Source organism: Cervus elaphus, chromosome 32 (genome assembly GCF_910594005.1).
Source record: "Cervus elaphus chromosome 32, mCerEla1.1, whole genome shotgun sequence".
Lineage (NCBI taxonomy): Eukaryota > Metazoa > Chordata > Mammalia > Artiodactyla > Cervidae > Cervus > Cervus elaphus.
The window spans coordinates 16,414,151-16,437,096 of record NC_057846.1 but is presented as its reverse complement, the minus strand read 5'-3'; the positions used below and the strand labels follow the sequence as shown (position 1 = coordinate 16,437,096).

Below are 22,946 nucleotides of genomic sequence, written 5' to 3'. Positions count from 1 at the left end.
CCACACTAGAGATTTTTAACTTTTATCCTTTATTTAGCAGAAAATGGTATTTTTTCCCCCGAAGAAAGCATAAGTGGAACTCTAATATATCAGATGGGCACAGAAGGAGCTGCCCAGGGTGAAGCAGGGAGCCACCTGCCTTGGCTGTGTCTGTGACCCTCAGTAGGACACCAGCACCTGCAGAGCATGGTTTCAACACCACTGCTTAAATCAAAGGGATACCAAACTCCTATAACCGGTAGTGGGGACATATGGGGCTTATTAACCCCTCAATCCCCTCCACTTGGAGAGCTGCTACTCTGCCTCTGACTAGAAGCACCCCTAATTCCCATGCTGTATAAAGTGTCTCAGACATATGACCTCAATGACATCACTGGGAGGTATCATGTTGGTGAGGATACATAAGGATGATGAAGAGGAGAGAGGGCTGTGTTTCACAGGGGAGCCAGGCAACTCATCAAGAACTCTCATGATTCTCTAGGGGGCTTTTAAGAAACAGTTAACATGGTATGAATCTCCTGAGGAATCTGGTTAAAGTGAAGATTTAGATTCAGTGAGTCTGCAATTGGGCACTGGACCCCAAAATTCTAATAAGTTTTTCAGTGATACCCAGGTTATTGGTTGGAAGAACACCCTTTGACTAGCAAGGCACCTACTGATAATGCCTTATCTAGGGGTAAGAAGTTCACTGAAACATACTCTTATAATATAATCTATAATCACACTTCTTGGTATTTACCCAAAGGAGTTGAAAAAGTATGCCTACACAGATATTTGAGCACAGATCTTCACAGTACCTTTATTCATAATTTCCAAATTGCTTCTCTGGGAAGCAACTAAGATGCCCTTCAGGTCAGTTCAGTTCAGTCGCTCAGTCATGTCCGACTCTTTGCGACCCCATGAACCGCAGCACGCCAGGCCTCCCTGTCCATCACCAACTCCCAGAGTCCACCCAAACCCATGTCCATTGAGTCGGTGATGCCATCCAACCATCTCATCTTCTGTCGTCCCCTTCTCCTCCTGCCCTCAATCCTTTCCAGTGTCAGGGTCTTTTCAAATGAGTCAGCTCTTTGCATCAGGTGGCCAAGTACTGGAGTTTCAGCTTCAGCATCAGTCCTTCCAAAAAACACCCAGGACTGATCTCCTTTAGGAAAGACTGGATTGATCTCCTTGTAGTCCAAGGGACTCTCAAGAGTCTTCTCCAACACCACAGTTCAAAAGAATCAATTCTTCAGAGCTCAGCTTTCTTCACAATTCAACTCTCACATCCATGCGTGACCACTGGAAAAACCATAGCCTTGACTAGACAGACTTTTGTTGACAAAGAAATGTCCCTGCTTTTTAATATGCTTTCTAGGCTGGTCATAACTTTTCTTCCAAGGAGTAAGCGTCCTTCAATTTCATGGCTGCAATCACCATCTGCAGTGATTTTGGAGGCCAGAAAAATAAAGTCAGCCACTGTTTCCACTGTTTCCCCATCTATTTCCCATGAAGTGATAGGACCAGATGCCATGATCTTAGTTTCCTGAATGTTGAGCTTTAACCCAACTTTTTCACTCTCCTCTTTCACTTTCATCAAGAGCTTCTTTAGTTCCTCTTCACTTTCTGCCATAAGGGTGGTGTCATCTGCATATCTGAGGTTATTGATATTTCTCCCGGCAATCTTGATTCCAGCTTGTGCTTCTTCCAGCCCAGCGTTTCTCATGATGTACTCTGCATATAAGTTAAATAAGCAGGGTGACAATATACAGCCTTGACGTACTCCTTCTCCTATTTGGAACCAGTCTGTTGGTCCATGTCCAGTTCTAACTGTTGAGTCCTGACCTGTATACAGGTTTCTCAAGAGGCAGGTCTGGTATTCCCATCTCTTTCACAATTTTCCACAGCTTATTGTGATCCACACAGTCAAAGGCTTTGGCATAATTAATAAAGCAGAAATAGATGTTTTTCTGGACCTCTGTTTTTTCAATGATCTAGCAGATGTTGGCAATTTGATCTCTGGTTGCTCTGCCTTTTCTAAATCCAGCTTGAACACCTGGAAGTTCATGGTTCATGTATTGCTGAAGCCTGGCTTGGAGAATTTTAAGCATCACTTTACTAGCGTGTGAGATGACTGCAATTGTGCGCTAGTTTCAGCATTCTTTGGCATTGCCTTTCTTTAGTACTGGAATGAAAACTGACCTTTTCCAGTCCTGTGGCCACTGCTGAGTTTTCCAAATTTGCTGGCATATTGAGTGCAGCACTTTCACAGCACTGTCTTTCAGAATTTGAAACAGTTCAACTGGAATTCCATTACCTCCACTAGCTTTGTTCATAGTCATGCTTCCTAAGGCCCACTTGATCTCACATTCCAGGATGTCTGGCTCTAGGTGAGTGATCACATCATGATTATCTGAGTCATGAAGATCTTTTTTGTACAGTTCTTCTGTGTATTCTTGCCACCTCTTCTTCACATCTTCTGCTTCTGTTAGGTCCATACCATTTGTGTCCTTTATTAAGCCCATCTTTGCATGAAATGTTCCCTTTGTACCTCTAATTTTCTTGAAGAGATCTCTAGTCTTTCCCATTCTATTGTTTTCCTCTATTTCTTTGCATTGATTGCTGAGGAAGGCTTTCTTACCTCTCCTTGCTATTCTTTGGAACTCTGCATTCAAATGGGAATATCTTTCCTTTTCTCCTTTGCTTTTCACTTCCCTTCTTTTCACAGCTATTTGTAAGGCCTCCTCAGACAGCCATTTTGCTTTTTTGCATTTCTTTTTCTTGGGGATGGTCTTGATTCCTGTCTCCTGTACAATGTCAAGAACCTCCATCCATAGTTCATCAGGCACTCTGTCTATTAGATACCACATCCAAGGTAAGTGAAACCCAAGTAAGACGGTAGGCACTGAGAGAGGGGATCAGAGGGCAGACAGACTGAAACTACAAACACAGACAACTAGCCAATCTGATCACATGGACCACAGCTTGTCTAACCCATGCCATATGGGGCCACCCAAGACAGGCGGGTCATGGTGGAGAGGTCTGACAGAATGTGGTCCGCTGGAGAAGGGAATGGCAAACCACTTCAGTATTCTTGCCTTGAGAACCCCATGAACAGTATGAAAAGGCAAAAAGATAGGACACTGAAAGATGGACTCCCCAGGTCGGTTGGTGCCCAATATGCTACTGGAGATCAGTGGAGAAATAACTCCAGAAAGAATGAAGGGATGGCGCCAAAGCAAAAACAACACCCAGTTGTGGATGGGACTGGTGATAGAAGCAAGGTCCGATGCTGTAAAGAGCAATATTGCATAGGAACCTGGAATGTTAGGTGCATGAATCAAGGCAAATTGGAAGTGGTCAAACAGGAGATGGCAAGAGTGAACATGGACATTCTAGGAATCAGTGAACTAAGATGGACTGGAATGTGTGAATTTAACTCAGATGACCATTATATCTCTACTGTGGGCAGGAATCCCTTAGAAGAAATGGAGTAGCCATCGTAGTCAACAAAAGAGTCTGAAATGCAGTACTTGGATGCAATCTCAAAAACGACAGAATGATCTCTGTTCATTTCCAAGGCAAACCATTCTATATCACAATAATCCAAGTCCATGCCCTGACCAGTAATGCTGAAGAAACTGAACAGTTCTATGAAGACCTACAAGACCTTCTAGACCTAACTCCCCAAAAAGATGTCCTTTTCGTTATAGGAGACTGGAATGCAAAAGTAGGAAGTCAAGAAACACCTGGAGTAATTGGCAAATTTGGCCTTGGAGTACAGAATGAAGCAGGGCAAACGCTAATAGAGTTATGCCAAGAGAACGCACTGGCCATAGCAAACACCCTCTTCCAACAACACAAGAGAAGACTCTACACATGGACATCACCAGATGGTCAACACTGACATCAGATTGATTATATTCTTTGCAGCCAAAGATGGAGAAGCTCTATACAGTCAGCAAAAACAAGACTGGGAGCTGACTGTGGCTCAGATCATGAACTCCTTATTGCCAAATTCAGACTGAAATTGAATAAAGTGGAGAAAACCACTAGACCATTCAGGTATGACCTAAATCAAATCCCTTATGACTATACAGTGGAAGTGAGAAATAGATTTAAGGGACTAGATCTGATAGAAAGAGTGCCCTTCAGTAGGTGAATGAATAAACAAACTGTGGTCCATTCAGGCAGTGGAATATTATTCAGTGTGAAAAACAATTGGGCTATCAAGCTAAGAAGTTGTGGAGGCATTTTAAACACATGACATTAAATGAAAGAAGCCAATGTGAGAAGGCATATATTGTATGATTCCAGCTATATGACACTCTGGAAAAACGCAAAGCTAAGGAGACAGTAAAAAGTTCAGTGGTTGTCAGGAGAAGGGAGGGGATAAGGATAAACAGGCAGAGCACAGAGGGTTTTTAAGTCAGTGAAAATACTCTGTATGGTATCACAATGATGGACATATGCTATTATAAATTTTGCCTAAACCCATAAAAGTGTACAACACCAAAAGTGAACCCTAAAGTAAACTATGGACTTTGGGTGACTATGATGTGTCAATTGGGTTCATTGATCCTTAGTAAAAATTACCACTCTGATGAATGAGGTTAATAATGGGAGATACTGTACATGCGTGGGGACAGGATGTATATGGGGAATATATCTATCTACTTTCTCTCAATTTTACTACATACCCCAAAATACTCTTTTAAAAAATAAAGTACTTTTTCGAAAAGAAAAAGTTTATTAAAGGCTATTGCAACTCACAGAGGCAGAACCAAAAAGGGCTCAGGATTTGCGGGAATAAAAGTTTAGGTTATAAAGATTGAAGGTGGGAGGAAAAGGGGATGTCAGAGGATGAAATGGTTAAATGGCATCACCAACTCAATGGACATGAGTTTGAGTAAACTCCAGAAGTTGGTGATGGACAGGGAGGCCTGGTGTGCTGCAGTCCATGGGGTCACAAAGAGTCAGACATGATTGAGAGACTGAACTGAATTGAACAAATTCTAACCAGCTGGCATGCTACCTGAGGGCAAAAGAAATACAAAGTTGCAGAGAAAAGGGGAAAGTAACAAATAATGATCATGACTCATCATGACATGAAATGAGGACCCCATTGGTCTTTCCTGGTACTATTTCATGCCAATTTATTTTTTTATTCCATCCTGTGCCTAAGGTGGGTCATTGACAGGTAACTTTACAATTCAGTCCCTGAGTTATAAGGTATCAAATAGTGATTGTGGCTAAAACACTGGAAATCAAAAACCATAAATCATACTCTCAAATTTTGCAAACATAAATTATAGATTCAATTTTACATGATCTTTAATAGAATTATATACTGGGCAGCAATCATTATAAATTGTGAGGAACAACAAAGTCGGTGTAATTGAATTCACTTTTATAATAGAATGAAGCCCCCAGAGGGGCTTGACTGATAGATATAAATTTAGTAATTCTTACATAACCATTCAAAATGGTTACGTTTCTGTATCATATACTAGTCTCCACAAAAATGGGAAAAAATGTAATAAAAAGTATACTCCAGAACATTCCCAAGGGTCAGATTAACTTTATAAAATGTTGAGTGAAGCAAAGATGGATCTATATATAATATGTATGTGGTCTATTCTGGCCTATATCAACATAGTAATTATGTATAACTAACCCTTAGGTTATTAATTTTATTTTTTATTGTTACCACTGAGAATTTTACTTCAAATCCCTAGCAACAAACAGCTTCCTGAAACAAAACAGAAAAATATTCACAGAAGAAATTTAGAGGAAAAGGACCATTAATGTTTCCTCATGTTGATTTTGAGAATACCTTTCTCATGATCTAATTACTGAATTGTATTCAAAACGTCTGAGATGATCACTGTTTACGTTTTCTCTTACTTTTAATTACAGAAAATATCATATGCATACAAAAAATGCAGTGAATTTCCATCTTCCATTACTCAGCTTCAATAATTATAGAACTGTCTTTCTTACATCTATACCTTGATTGATTTCCTACTTTCCACTCATAGTATCAACAATAATAATGATAATGACAATCATTTTATGGGTATGAATAAGGACTATTCCTATTCATATTATTATTATAGGTCTAATTTGGGTATAAGATATACAAAAAGGCACTGGAATCTTAGCAGTAAGATTTGACAAATGAATACAGCTATGCAACTCAGACCCAACATGATACAGAACATTCCATTTGCCAAAAAAATGTTATTTCCTTGCCCTCACCACCAAGGACATTTTTCTAAAATTTTTCTGCTTAGTTTTACTTGTTCTAGAATTTCATATAAATGAAACATAATTTTTTTCAAAATTATCTCACACTAGCTTCTTTCATTCAAACAGTGCTCAAGATAATGACTCATTCAGTTCAGCTGCTCAGTGGTGTCCGACTCTTTGCGACCCCATTGAATCGCAACACGCCAGGCCTCCCTGTCCATCGCCAACTCCCAGAGTCCACCCAAATCCATGTCCATTGAGTCGGTGATGCCATCCAACCATCTCATCCTCTGTCTTCCCCTTCTCTTCCTGCCCTCAATCTCTGCCAGCATCAGGGTCTTTTCAAATGAGTCAGCTCTTCTCATCAGGTGGCCAAAGTATTGGAGTTTCAACTTTAGAATCAGTCCTTCCAATGAACACCCAGGACTGATCTCCTTTAGGATAGACTGGTTGGATCTCCTTGCAGTCCAAGGGACTCTCGAGTCTTCTCGTTGGAGAAGTGGTATTGACCACAGTTCAAAAGCATCAATCCTTCAGCGCTCAGCTTTCTTTACAGTCCAACTCTCACATCCATACATGACCACTGGAAAAACCATAGCCTTGACTAGACAGACCTTTGTTGACAAAGTAATGTCTCTGCATTTTAATATGCTATCTAGGTTGGTCATAACTTTCCTTCCAAGGAGTAAGCATCTTTTAATTTCATGGCTGCAGTCACCATCTGCAGTGATTTTGGAGCCCAGAAAAATAAAGTCTGACACTGTTTCCACTGTTTCCCCATCTATTTCCCATGAAGTGATGGGACCAGATGCCATGATCTTAGTTTTCTGAATGTTGAGCTTTAACCCAACTTTTTCACTCTCCTCTTTCACTTTCATCAAGACAGGTGGTCCAATATTCCCATCCCATTCAGATTTTCCACAGTAATGACCCATACTATTCCATTTATCAGTAGTTCATTTTTAATAAGTAGAATCTTATAGAAACATACTAAAAAATTTTATCCATTCTCCTAACAACAAATAATTTCCTAATTACTCCTTTAATTTCCTCTTTGACTCATGAGTTATTCTGAAATGTATTTCTTTTAAAATAACCAAATAGTTTGGCTTTTTTTACTTTAAGATATCAGACTGTTAATGATTTCTAATCTAATTGTACCACAGCCAAAGAATTTACCCTGGGAGGTTTCAATTTCTGAAAATTAATTGAAATATATTAGGGCAATTTTTAGGGCTCAGCATTTATATATATATATATATATGTATATATATACATACACATACACACATGATTAATAAACATGATTAGTAGCATCAATTAGGCCAATATGAGTAATGGTGTCATTCACATCCTATATATCATTATGGAATTTTTTTGTCTTCTTGTTCTACTGAAAATGTGGTGTTGGAATTCCCAACAATAGCTGTGGATTTATCTATTTGTATTTCATCTTGTTAGTTTTTCCTTCATGTATTTTGAATCTGTTAATAGTATCACACATATGTATAACTTATATGTTTTCCTGATACATCGATAATTTTATCAATATCACTCTTTTTTTTTTTTCAATATCACTCTTTACCTTTGGAAAAACTTATTGTTTAGAAGTGTATTTTCTCCCACATTTAATACAATCACTCTGGATTTCTTATTACTAGATTCTGCACAGGATTTTTTCTTTTAAATTCTAATTTTAACCTATTTGTGTTTTTATAATTAAAGTATGTCTCTTATAGACAATGTATAGTTGGGTCTTGCTTCTTTAATCAGTCTGAAAATTATTGCCTTTTAACTGGAATATTTGATCATTTACTTTTAATATAATTATTACTGTAATTTGATTTAGATCTGCCATTTTACTATTTGTTTTCTTTTGATCTTCTTTGATTTGTGCTCCTCAGTTCCTCATTTTCTGGCTTCTTTTGTGATAATTAAATTATTTTTTAGTATTTCATTTTGATTTATACATTGGCATTTCAGTGTATCTTTGCATTTTTAAAAGTAGCTGCTCTAGAGTTTATAGTATGCATCTTTAAATGGACACAATCTACCTAGTGTTAATACTGTACTACTTCATATAAAATAAAGGAAGCTTGCTATAGTACAGTTATATTTACATTTGCTCTTTGTGTTCTCCTTGTTAAATATGCTACAACTATCCACATTATAAATGCCTCAAATTGCTATAATTATTGCTTTGTCTAAGAATATAAAATATGGGTGAGCATTTACAGATTTTTAATTTTTAAAAAATACTTAATTACATATTTATAGTTCTGGTGATTGCCATTCATTCCTACAGCCAAGTTCTATCTGTTGTTTAATTTCCTTCTAGCCTAACAAGCTTCTATTAGCATTTCTTATAGTGTAGGTTTGCTTCATTTTGTCTTTGGGAAGTAGATACTCCTCCAGTTTCCGCTTGATTTTGGCAGCACACTCAGTGACTTCAAATAATTGGAGGTTTTGAGGGAGTAAGGGAATGAGACAGATTGTATAATTGTTATCTGCAGCTGGCTTAGCCCATAGTTACCAGAAGCTAAAACCCCCAATGTTTATATTGTAACACACTAAATGGTGGCCTTATTCATTCATTAAAGAAATACCTATTAGAAATAAAAAATGTGCTATACATTACCAAAGGCAAAGCTCATTCAAAGAATTCCAAGTGATTTAATATCCTTAGACGATAGGCCATCCTGGAGAGCAATCTATGGAAAAACAGCTACACAGATACACATGCATTTTTATCTCCCATGAAGAGCTGCTGGCGGGATTTAAGCAAAACAGAAACATAAGCCGATATGAATTTTTGAAAGACTAATAGTATGGATAAAGGAATTTATACAGTAAAACCTTCAGGTAAAAAGATAAGCAGGAATAGAATTCATATGGGTTTGGAGAGAAGAGGAAATTAGAGAAGTAGGAGGTAGAATCTGGGGACTGATTTGGGTATCAAAAGCAAAAGTGGTCTGATGAGAGGTACTAATCCCAAAGTGATCATTAAAATTAACAGGTTCTGAGTATTTGTTCCTTTCTAAGCTTTACTGTTTCAACTGTCTAAACATGCTAGTACATTTCCTTGACCTATATAACAAGAGCTCCTGTCATCTGCTGGGTACAGAGGATACTGGGCAAATAGGAACACAGATATGATCAGCAGCGCAGTATCTCAGACTTAGGGAATTACCTCCCGGAGTAGTGGTTCTTAATCAAAGCTGCACACAAAGGACAAGGGAGTATTTTAAGGAACACTGATAGTCAATCCCCACCCCTAGAGTTTCTGATGTAACTGGTCTGGGGTTCATCTTGAAATGTTGGGATTTTTAAATCAATGGTTCTCAAACTTCACTGTCCATCAGATTCACCTCTGAGATTTGTTCACGACTGCTGGGCCCACTCCAGGAGTTTCTGATTTAGCATACTTCTAGAGCTGGGCTGAGAGCATCTACTTCTAAGAAGAAATCTTTTCTAAGAAGATTTCAGGTGATGCTGTTGCTGTTGGTCTGGGGACTCTACTTTGAAATCCACTGTCCTAGAGAGACTTAAAAGTCTCAACAGAGTTAAAATTAAATAATTCTGTAGTTACTGTCCTATCAGAAATAAAAATTGCTTTGGTCAATATGAACATAGCAGGATCAATTTTGAATTATTTGTAAAAGTTTAAGTGATATAAGTCATAAATACAAAAAATAAAAAATAAAGACCCACTAAAGATATAGAAGGATCAACTAAAATAATACATTCAAGAGACTATAGTTGACAAGAAGCTGAATATAAGCTATCTTGGCAATTAAGAGTAAGTTGAGTAAACTTTCTTTAAAGGAGTGTCTATGGGTGAGGATTCAAGGTGAAATTTACTTTGAGATGTTGATGAACTATTTTAGACAAATGTAAGAAACAATTCTCAAAGATAGTGATGAAAAAAAGCTTATCAAGGTTGTTTCTGAGGCAAAGTATTTATGTATCTTAATTTCAAAATGATTTGAATATAGGCTTTCCCAGACTCTGTGCCTGTGACATCTGTAGTTTCCACCTGTACTTCTGTCCACAACGTGTTCTTTTGTTCTATCTAGATGAATTTAGGAGCTCGGATTATACATGGAAAAGAAGTGAAAAGGCACAAGCTTAAAAGATTAATTCAAAATTAAGAAATTCATGCCATATTTTCTGCCAATCAATAACCTCAAAGGGATTTTCATTTGCCAGCATGACTTTTGTTTAAACTAGTTTATAGATATTCAGAATTCAGAATTGTTAATGTCTTCTTAGATACGATCATTTTTAAACATGACAATGTTATGTGAATTCCTCTCAAAATAAATGTTATTTTACTAAACAATAGATTACTGTAGGAAAAATAAAGTACGCTGTAATTGTTCATGTCAACTCTAAAGGACCTATTCAACGCAAATGGCAAGTGATGTTATCTGTAGTATTTTACAGTGTTCGTTCAGAAAAGAGGCATTTCCTGTTATTTCTTGTGCAGCTTATCTGTATCCTAAAACATAACAACTATGGATGAAATCATTCCAATTCTAAAACAACTATATATTTGTGTGCATGCCATTTTGTTATATTGAAATTCCTAAAATATCTTGTTTTCTTTAAAACAAAACCTCAAAACTAACCTGTGAAAAAATGAATGGTTAAATATATTCTGTCATGAATTTAAGGTTGTATTTAAATGTAAACAGTCACTTGACCATTTGACTGACTACAAATAATGATCACTGACAAAGTAACTCAGCTATATGTGACACTTATTCACATATTTTTATTCTTTACTCTTTAGTCCGTCTTCATTATATTTTCCCAAGCTTATTATCCTGTTAATTGACTTTAACTTATATACTGTTGCAATACTACAAACTGAAAAATTCTGTAGCAAAAAAGTGAGAAATTTAAAATTTTTTTTTATATTGGAACAGAGTTGATCAACAATGTTGTTTTAGTTTCAGATGTACAGCAAAGTGATTCACTTACACATATAAATGTTTCCTTCCTTTTTAAAACGTTTTTCCCATTCAGGTTATTACGGAATATAGAGCAGAGTTCCCTGTATTATATGGTAGGTCCTTGTTGATTATCTATTTTCAATACTGTATATTAGTATGCACATATCAATCCCAAACTCCCAATCTACCCCCTACCCTTTCCCCTGGGAGAAAAACAGATAACAGACGGATAGATGAATGTGTATCTAAATGTGTGGCATACAGAGACAGATAAGAGACAAGTAATAGAAGAAAGAAGATAAGAAGGGGGGAGGGAGGGAAAAGGAAAGATGAAAAGAAAGAAGGAATTTTCATTAATAATTTTGGGTAATAAAATCTTGGGACTGGATTCAAGAAATGCTGTTTAAAAATTACAGTCAACCCTGAGTATCTGAAGGAGACTGGTTCCAGGAAGCCGAAGGTTACCAAAATCTGTGGATACTCCAGACCCTTATATATTAAATAAAGGAACTTATTTAAGTTAAGGAACACACAGCCTACACACACCTTCCCATATACTTTAAGTCATCTCCACGTTACTCACACAGTCCTCACCCTTGAACGATGTGGCAGTTGGGATGCCGGCCCTCAGAGCAGCCCTATAACTTTATGGTCGGCCCTTCCTGTCTGAAGTTCCTCCACATGTGAGGTCCTGCCTCTTTAGACTCAACAAACTTTTGATCGTGTGGTATATGACTGTATATATGAGAGTCTTCTTATTTTATTTATATTTTATCCTGAAAATTTGTCCATGAAAATTCCAGAGTCATTGACAAAACGATTCTAACACATACATAATATTTAATTAAAGACTAATATTGCAAAAATTGACCTTAGTTCCCACTCTGGTTACCCCTGAATTCTCTCTTATCCTTCCTCTGCACATTTTTCAAACATTTCCTACACTCATTGTATCTATCTCCTTGTTTCCTTTTGTCTTCTCAACCTACTGGAACAAGCCTTGTACTTCCAACTGGAAAACCAAAATGTAAACCAAAACCAACTTCCAACCAAAACGTTCCCATCAGTCAGCAGAGCATTCCAGTGCACGCTGCTCAGAGCCCACCCTACTTACTCTCCTGCCAGCCTTTGACTGCCAGTGGATACCTGTATCTTAACACACTCTCTTCTCTTGACCTCTGTGGCAACCCCATCTCCTAGCTCTCTGTCTAACTCAAAGGCCACTCCCTGGGCTCCTGTGTAGGCTCATCCTCCTCTTCTTGACTTTTTATGATAGCGTCCACCTGCACGCAGACTTTTCCATTCACACATAATACTTTCTCTGGAGGTGGTCACTTTCATCTCCTAGTGTTCTAATGATCACACACTGATGACTCACAAATGTCTATTCTCAGTCCAGGCTTCTCTTCTGGGATCTCATCTAGTATTCTCACTAATATTCAGCATTTCCACGTGGATGAATCACTGGTAACCAAAATCCCATGGATCCAACATGGAACTTGTAATCTTCCTGCATATACCAGGCCCTATTCAGCTTTCATGTTTTGCTGTATGTACCATCATCAATCCAATGGCAAAAGCCCAAACCTGAGATTTAGCTCTAAAACTTTCTTGTTGCTCATTCTTATGTCCAAGAAAACACAGAGTTCTATAAACTTTAACTTTTTTGAATGACTCCAGCTATTTCCATTTCTGTTTCTACCATCACGGTTCGACTTCCGTCCTACCTTGACTGAACTCTCATTATCGTATCCTGACTCTTATTTGCTCATGAACCCTTGCATTCCATTTTCAGCACTGTAGTAGGGCACTGATTTCAAAGCAGAAATCTAATGCTGTTATTGCATCACTGTGAATTCCTACAGGACATTACGGGATCTGGCTGAGAATTAAGTTAAAGCTGTCAGCTGGAGAGGTAATGAATTCATGCAGTTCAGGCAAACTGCGGGTGTAACACCTGCCTCGGTACAAAGGATTTGCTCTGCACATCGGCCAAGCTCAGAGAATACTGCAGGCAGGCTATCAGGGTAGTGAGAGTCAAGAGCTGATTTTCTTCCTTCGCTCCCATACCCCTCTTCTCTTTTCCTTTCCCTTTCCCTGTCTTGACTTCAAAGTATCAAAAACTGCAGCTAGCAAGACAGGGGCTGAGGAGCAGCAACATAGAGCAACTCCATCCACCCCTTTCCTGCCACTGGTAGTGAGACAGCAAGAGGACCAGTAGTGGAGAAAGGCTGCAATTTTAACAAAGACAGGAACTCTTTTTCACATATGATTATGAAACTGAATTAGAGTAATAAATTACAAAATTCAGACCGTTCCTATGTCTAGAAGAAACTAGAAGACTATTGTCTAACAGTGATCAGAAAACTCATTGAGACTGGGTTAATTTTCATGCAACTGCCAGCAATAAGTTTAAGCAGGTACTAGTGAAAAAAATAATAGGGATCTCTCATTATACACTGTGAATCTTTCTTGTTCAGTGCACTAGTTTGGGTAAAGAAAATATGCAGAACTTTGTAATTTAATGACCAGTGAGAATGAGAAATCTAGGGCTTTGAGCATGAAATTCAAGCTCTTATCTTAAGAGCAATAGGACAACCTTGAGATAGGAGCCTTGAGACAGACAGCAAAGCAGAGAGACAGAGCGGCTCTGACCTTGGAGGAAGTGCAGCCACCACACTGAGCCCAGTACTTCTCACCTACAGACTCATATTACATCAGAAAAAAACAGATCTCTGCCACTTTTTAAGTAGATTGAATAAATGTACCAGTATTCCCAGGACAATTGAGATTTATGTCTACTGTTACAGTGTAATTATTATCAGAGCCCCTTTTCACTCTCAAAAAGATCTTTTTTTGAATGAAATATAACATACACAAGACAGATTTAAAATATATGAAAAAAATTGATGCAACTGCAAAGGAGAAATGGACAAACCCATCTGGAAGTACTAGAGCTACTCTCTCAATAACTGATAGAACATGTAGACCAAAAATCAGAAGTCATATAGAACAACTGAACAACACTATCAATCAACTGGACTGAATTGACATTTATAGAAAATTCCACCCTACCACAAAAATTATATATGTATTCTTTTCAAGTGTATACAGAACATTTACCTAAGTAGATCACATTCTGAGCCAGAGAAACAAGGCTTAATAAATTTAAAAAGATTCAAGTCATAGTATGTTCTCTGTTCATAATGTAAATCAGATATAATAGAAGGTACTCTAAAACATTGGAAAATATTTGGAACTTATAAAACACAATTATAAATAACATGTGTCAAAGAAGAAATCAAAAGACAAATTAGAAAGTAACTTTCACTGTATGAAAATTAAAGCACTACCTATTAAAATTTGTGGTAGATGGCTAACATAGTACTTAGAAAATTATAGTACTAAAATTTTATATTATGAAAGACAAAATATCTCAAATCAAGGACATATTTTACCTTAGGAAATTTTTTTAAAAATGCATTAAACCCAACATATTATGGAATAAAATAATGAAGAGTAGTTATCTATAGAATAGAATACAAAAAATTGAGAGAAATCAATGAAATAAAAGGTTGGTTCTCTGAAACAATCAATGAAATTGATTAGCCTCTAGCCAGCCTGATCAGGAAAAAGAAAAGCATAAGCTATTAATATCAGTAATGAATCCATCATGATAGACCATACATATTTAAAAAGGAAAAATATGACATGAAAAATGTTATGTCAGTGAATGTGTGACAACTTAAGTGAAATGAAAGAAATCCTTGAATGGTAAAAACTACCAAAACTCACTCAAAAAGAAATCAATAATCTGAACAGACCTACATCTACTAAATAAATTGAATTTATAGTTAAAAATGTTACCACAAAGAACACTTAAGGTCCAGATGCTTGAACTTTGAATTCTACCAAACATTAAAGAAAGAAAAAAAAGTGCAAATTCTACACAAACTCTTGAAATTATTCCAGCAGCAAAAAGTGAGTTTAACACCTAAAAACTAATCAGTGTTACTCACCATATTAAGCAGCTAAAAAAGAAAAACCATATTGATCATCTCATGAGAGCTTTGTCCTCTTGTCACACTAAGATCCGAATATGAATGTTTGTAAAAACTTAGCTTGTAACAGCCAAAAACTGGAACACAAATGTTCATCAGCAGGTGAAGGGACAAAGGAGTGCTGTCTCTGTCTACACCACAGAATACTAATCAGCAATGAAAGGAGTGAACTTTACATGTATTCAACAACATGGATGAATCTCAAAATAACCAAATGCTGAGGAGATCAGACCCCAGAGTACATACTGCATGGTTTCCATTACGTGCATAGTTTAGATGTGCCATTTGTAGTATGTTACTTATATTTCAAAAAATCTGTCAAAATAATAAATGAATCAATCAATCAATCAATAGACGAATAGATAAATAAGTTTTTGTTTCAAATTACTTGCTCACTTTTAATTACATTCAACACACCACTGCACTAATGCTACAAGGAAGAAAATGATGAGTGAGATTCAGTTCCTACATTCAAACTGGTTACAGTTAAACACAAGGACTAAGTAAGACAGGGGAAAATATAATTTTTATCAGATTATGATTTGGAGAAGAAAGTGGAGAATAATGATGGGAAGGAGGAGGAGGAGCAAAGAAGAAAGACAATGAGAAGAAACAACTGTGCTTTTGTTAATCAGAGAAATAAAAGACATACTCATTGTTCAAGCATTTATGAAATGTTTATAATAGCCCAGGCCATATGCTAATCAGTGAGAAAATACCCCTAAGAAGTAAGCACACAAAAAGATAAACATGCATGTAGGTGATGAGATACAAAAGTAAAGACTTATATTTGAGTGCTCAGATACAAAAGGAGAAAAGAATTCATTGATAGATTAGAAAGGAACATTTGACCATGACCTTAACAAAAGTATTTCAATGAACATCAAGATTGGAAAGAATTGTTCCTACCATAGAAATAGCATTAACAAAATTCCCAGATATGAGATAGTTTATCTATTGTGATTGGCGAATAAAAATTCTTAAAGCAGTGTTGGAAAATAGGACACATAAAAGGAAATTAACTGGAAATAAACCTTGAAAGGTGGGGCAGTCATAATATTGTGAAAGAAACTGCCTCCCACAGGAAGCAGTTTAAAACCAATTATATAAGAACATGGATATTTTAAAACAGTAGCAGACCAACAATTGTTCTAATCAGTTAAGAGATAGGTCCCAATAATTTGCTAATTATAATGATTACATCACTCATGCTTATAAACTATATGTTTTTAAAAAGTTGATCAAAATGTTCTCTATCATAACATCATACTCAATAACTGATTTTCCAATATTCGCTGTGAGTGTGAAAGTAGGATATATACAATCACAATTGACGAGAGGTGGAATTTCAAAAATCCTTTAATAAGCATAGAAAACTGTCAAAAAAGTGAATTATAAAACATGTATATTATGGCAGAAAAATTATATATGTATATATACATAGAAACAGAAGAATCATTGATATAAACAATAGGAGGTATTTCAAATCATATGAAAAGCTCTAGAATGCATGAAGACAGGATGAATAGATGGAATGAATACAAGAAAAGTTAACACATATGAAAATAAAGGTAAAATGTCAATATCTATAGGCACTAAGTTCTAGAAAAATACAAGGAGACAATATATCAGTTTGCATAAGGTATTTGAAGACATGTGACCCATAATTTCATAGATATATCACACACAATACTTTGGCCATCTGATGCAAAGAGCCAACTCATTGAAAAAGACCCTGATGCTGGGTAAGACTGAAGGCAGGAGGAGAAGGGGACAACAGAGGATGAGATGGTTGGATGGCATCACCAACTCAACAGACATGAATTTGAGCAAGCTCCAGGAGATGGTGAAGGACAAAGAAATCTGGTGTGCCGCAGTCCATGGGGTCGAAAAGAGTTGGACACGATTAAGTGACTGAATAACAACAACAATCACACACAAACACACATAAGCAAACATGAACTCAGACTGAAAGATCCCAAAGTGTGCAAAGAAATGATAAATAAATCACAATGGACATATTATTACAAAATTCCAGTCACATCAACCCCATGAACAGTATGAAAAGGCAAAAAGATATGACACTAAAAGATGAACTCCCCAGGTCGGTAGGTGCCCACTCTGCTACTGAAGAGTGGAGAAATAGCTCCAGAAAGAATGAAGAGATGGAGCCAAAGCTAAAACAACACCTATTGTGGATGTGACCGGTAATGGAAGTAAAGTCCGATACTGTGAAGAACAATGCTGCGTAGGAACCTGGAATGTTAGGTCCATTAATCACTGTAAACTGGAAATAGTCAAACAGGAGATGGCAAGAGTGAACATCCACATTTTAGGAATCAGTGAACTAAAATGAACCGGAATGGGTGAATTTAATTTAGATGACCATTGTATCTACTACTGTGGGCAAGACTCCCTTAGAAGAAATGGAGTAGGCCTCATAGTCAACAAGAGAGTCTGAAATGCAGTACTTGGGTGCAATCTCAAAAATGACAGAATGATCTCTGTTCATTTCCAAGGCAAACCATTCAATATCATGGTAATTCAAGTCTATGCCCAATGTCTACACATGGACATCACTAGATGGTCACTACTGAAATCAGACTGATTATATTCTTTGCAGCCAAAGATGGAGAAGCCCGATATAGTTAGCAAAAAGAAAACCGGGGGCTGACTATGGCTCAGATCATGAACTCCTTCTTGCCAAATTCAGAATTAAATTGAAGAAAGAAGGGAAAACCACTAGACCATTCAGGTATAACCAAATCAAATCCCTTATGATTATACAGTGGAAGTGAGAAATAGATTCAAGGGAATAGATCTGATAGACAGAGTACCTGAAAAACTATGGACAGAGGTTTGTGACACTGTACAGGAGGCAGTGATCAAGACCATCCCCAAGAAAAAGAAAAGTAAAAAGGCAAAATGGTTGTCTGAGGAGGCCTTAGAAATAGCTGAGAAGAGAAGATAAGGTAAAGGCAAAGAAGAAAAGGAAAGATATATCCATCTGAATGCAGAGTTCCAAAGAATAGCAAGAGGAGATAAGAAAGCCTTCCTCAGTGATCAGTGCAAAGAAGTAGAGGAAAACAACGGAATGGGAAAGTCTAGAGATCTCTTCAAGGAAATTAGAGATGCCAAGGGAACATTTCATGCAAAGATGGGCTCAATAAAGGACAGAAATGGTATGGACCTAACAGAAGCAGAAGATATGAAGAAGAGGTGGCAAGAATACACGGAAGAACTGTACAAAAAAGTTCCTCATGACCCAGATAACCACCATGGTGTGATCACTCACCTAGAGCCAGACATCCTGGAATGTGAAGTCAAGTGGGCCTTAGGAAGCATGACTAAGAACAAAGCTAGTGGAGGTAATGGAATTCCAGCTGAGCTATTTCAAATCCTAAAAGATGATGCTGTGAAAGTGCTGCACTCAATATGCCAGCAAATTTGGAAAACTCAACAGTGGCCACAGGACTGGAAAAGGTCAGTTTTCATTTCAATCCCAAGGAAACGCAATGCCAAAGAATACTCAAACTACTGCACAACTGCACTCATCTCACATGCTAGCAAAGTAGCGCTCAAAATTCTCCAAGCCAGGTTTCAACAGTATATGAACTGAGAACTTCCAGATGTTCAAGTTGGATTTAGAGAAGGCAGAGGAACCAGAGATCATATTGCCAGCAACTATTGGAAAAATAGAAAAAGCAAGAGAGCTCCAGAAAAAACATCTACTTCTGCTTTATTGACTATGCTAAAGCCTTTGACTGTGTGGATCACACAAACTGTGGAAAATTCTGAAAGAGATGGGAATACCAGACCACCTGAGCTGCCTCCTGAGAAATCTGTATGCAGGTCAAGAAGCAACAGTTAGAACCAAACATGGGAGAACAGAATGGTTTCAAATTGGGGAAGGAGCATGTCAAGGCTATATATTGTCACCCTGCTTATTTAACTTATATGAAGAGTACATTATATGAAATGCTGGGCTGGATGAAGCATAAGCTGGAATCAAGATTGCTGGGAGAAATATCAGTAACCTTAGATATGCAGATGACACGACCCTCATGGCAGAAAGTGAAGAAGAACTAAAGAACCTCTTGTTGAATGTTAAAGAGGAGAGTGAAAAAGCTGGCTTAAAACTCAACATTCAAAAAGCAAAGATCAAAAAAAAAAAAAAAAAAAGCAAAGATCATGGCATCCAGTCCCATCACTTCATGGCAAACAGATGAGGAAACAATGGAAACAGTGACAGACTTTATTTTCTTGGCTCCAAAATCACTGCAGATGGTGGCTGCAGCCATGAAATTAAAAGACGCTTGCCCCTTGGAAGAAAAGCTATGACCAATCTAGAGAGCACATTAAGCAGAGACATTACTTTGCTGACAAGGGCCTATTTATTCAAAGGTATGGTTTTTCCAGTAGTCATGTATGGATGTGAGAGTTGGACTATATATAAAGAAAGCTGAGCACCGAAGAAATGATGTTTTTGAACTGTGGTGTTAGAGAAGACTCTTGAGAGTCTCCCTTGGACTGCAAGGCGATCAAACCAGTCCATCCTAAAGGAAATCAGTCCTGAATATTCATTGGAAGGACTGATGCTGAAGCTGAAGCTTCAATACTTTGACCACCTGATGCAAAGAATTTAGACTCATTGGATAAGACCCTGATGATGGGAAAGATTGAAGGTGGGAAGAGAAAGGGATGACAGAGGATGAGATAGTTGGATGGCATCACCAACTCGATTGACATGAGTTTGAGTAAGCTGCAGGAACTGATGATGGACAGGGAAGCCTGGTGTGCTCAGCCCATGGACTTGCAGAGTCAGACTCAACTGAGCGACGAACTGAACTGAACTAAGTCACATCAAAGACAAAGGAAGCATTTTAAAAGTTTACAACAATAAATGGCAGATCATGTTACCAGTCAAAACATCATAACAACATTATTTAGGAGGCAGTAGGATGTAGTGCTGGATATCCTAGATGCTAGAGCCACAGGTCTTTGAATCCAGGGTCTGGCCAACACTAGCTCTAGCTCTAAAAGTAGACAAGATATATAACTTCTCCAGTTTCCTCATTTATATAAATATCATAATAATAATTTCTATGTAATAAGATTATTAGAAGTGCTAAATATACTAAAATATGTGAAACACATAAAAATACAGTCAGGCATGTTAGTAGGCATTTTATAGCTATTAAAAAATTATTATTCTAAGACTTCTTGGTAGCAATATTTGATGGAGGAATACCACAGAAGAACATTTTCAAATTGCTTAAGAAACAATGGTCCTTGTTAGAATTTTATATCTATTTTAACAATCATTTAAACACATGAGTGGAAGAACAGAAAAAAATATAATATAAAAAGAAATCAAGATAAATATATCAGATATGACACTAATAATTTATACATTAATTTGTAACTGTTATTCATGCTCCATCCAAAATTTAGTGAGGGATTATTAAATGCCAACTATTATTAAGTTCTTTATGCATACGTGCATGCTAAGTTGCTTCAGTCATGTCCGACTCATCTCATGTCTACTGCATTGCTCGGTGGGGTCCTTATCATTAGTGCCACCTGGGAAGCCCCTCTTTATCTAAGTATTAACTAATATATTCTTCATATTAGCCCCACGTGGAAAAGAGAGATTCACCAAGGGTCACTCAGGGTAGACTGACAGGCAGTCAAGGGTCACCTCCACAGTAAGCCTTCTGTGTAAGATCTGTAAACGTGGGGCAGGTCTTAAATATAAACCATCTGTTCCTGGTTCCCTTTCTGAGTCTTTCTTCCATGAAAGTTTGTTTATAGACGTTATCTCTGAGAAACAGTCCCTGGGCGTGCTTTCAATGTAGGCAGAAACCTCTCTTTCTAAGGAGTTTTTAATTTTGGTTACCTTGTGCTATAGTGTTCTCTTTCACACAAAAAGCCAATTTGTGGTTGAGTATAATTATGGATAAAACCAAATACTTCCTAACAAAAGATTGCCACTAGCTGGCTAGCCCTCACAGGGAAATGTGTGCAAAGCACAGGGCTTTAATAACTAATAAGGACCTAACGTATAGCACCAGGAACTCTACTCAATACTCTGTAATGGCCTAAATGGGAAAAGAAAGTTCAAAAGAGTAAATATATGTATAACTGATTCACTTTGCCATCCAGTAGAAACTAACACAACATTGTAAATCAACTATGTTGTTGCTTAGTCGCTTAGTCATGTCCAACTCTTTGCAACCCCATGGATTGTAGCCTGCCAGGCTTCTCTGTTCATGGGATTTCCTAGGAAAGAATACTGGAGCAGGTTGCCATTTCCTTCACCAGGGAATCTTCCTGACCTAGGGATCAAACTCAGGTCTCCTGCATTACAAGTAGATTCTTTACTGTTGAGCCACCAGAAGAAAATTTTTAAAAGCATAGAATTTTATTGTTTTATTTGTTTGGGGCAAAACCTGCACACACATTCTCCAGTATGTGAGTCATAGCAAGGAAGGACTAAAGAGAGAGGAAATAATATTAAAGTTAGAGACTCTGATATTCCACCGGTCATCCACATTGCAGGCAGATTCTTTACCATCTGAGCCACCAGGGAAACCCTAAGAAATAACAACGGCTGGTTAACTCTGCAGAACCTTAAGGCTACAGTCATGTAAGAAAATAGCTAAAGAAAAACAGGTTAAGAAAGAAAGCAAGCAGGGCCACAGTCATCTAATTCTAATTCTGTAGGTCTTGGGTGGAAGCTGGTTGTGTCTTGCAAACTCCACCTTGACACAAAGCTCGCTGGTGGAAGTTCTTTCCATCCAAAGACCACCTGTCTCTAAAAAATTTTTAAGAATTTCTCATTTTAAATGCCCTAAAGGTATGTCAATTCTGTTGTCAGTGGGTTAAACCCCGTGTCTTTTTTAGCTGGGACACACGAATCTAGGTTTTCACTTTCTCAAGTTTATCTACTATTCTAGCAGTCAAAATTACCTGAGAGTTCCCTTCCATTGTGGGTCCTAGGCCTTTTTTTTTTTCTCCTCATGGTGTCTTTTCCAGATGACAAAGTCTCTGTTTCTTAGGGCATGTAGAAGCTACTTCAAGAATAGAAAGGAAATGCAACTCATACCTGATGGTGATAAAACTAGTTTTACTGCAGGAACTCCTTACAGAGTTTTGTCACATCTGCAAGGTAGAGCCCCAAAACTGGGGGAGAAATACACAACCATCTGTGACGTGCTTTTATGATGAGAGTCAATGAGTCCTCATTTGAGCTTAAAAACACAACTGACTTTCTCTGCTTTTCATGAGGATTGGAACTGACAAGGACGATATGACTTCTGAGTAAACATCAAGGATGCACAGAGTCCTCCAGGAACTATCCCAGGACAATGAGCGCCTCTGTTCGTGGAAAGGGAGGTTGAAATTCTCCAGGTTGGAAACACAAAGACATGCAACTTTTTCCTACCATCAGAACCAGACTGTCCTGCTGCTCACTCCTAACTACACCAACTGTCTAGCTGTATTTCACTGTGCACATTGTTCGATGAACCCAGGACAGACAAGCAAGCAAATTGGAATAAGACGCAGAGAGCAGTAAGAAAGCAAACATTCTTTATGTGCAGCAGCAAGGCAGACATGCTTTACTCTCTAATGGCTGACACAGCAACAATGATGACTATGCAACTCAACTCAACCCATCTCGACTGGGCTGGAC

The 22,946-nt window shown here is 37.6% G+C and overlaps 1 protein-coding gene across 1 annotated transcript in view; it reads right to left on the bottom strand.

The window, feature by feature from the left end:
* LOC122687760 (translation initiation factor IF-2-like) overlaps nt 1-22,946 on the bottom strand; it is a 215,037-nt gene that overhangs the window by 187,273 nt on the left and 4,818 nt on the right. The gene's annotated exons all lie outside the window — the stretch shown is intronic.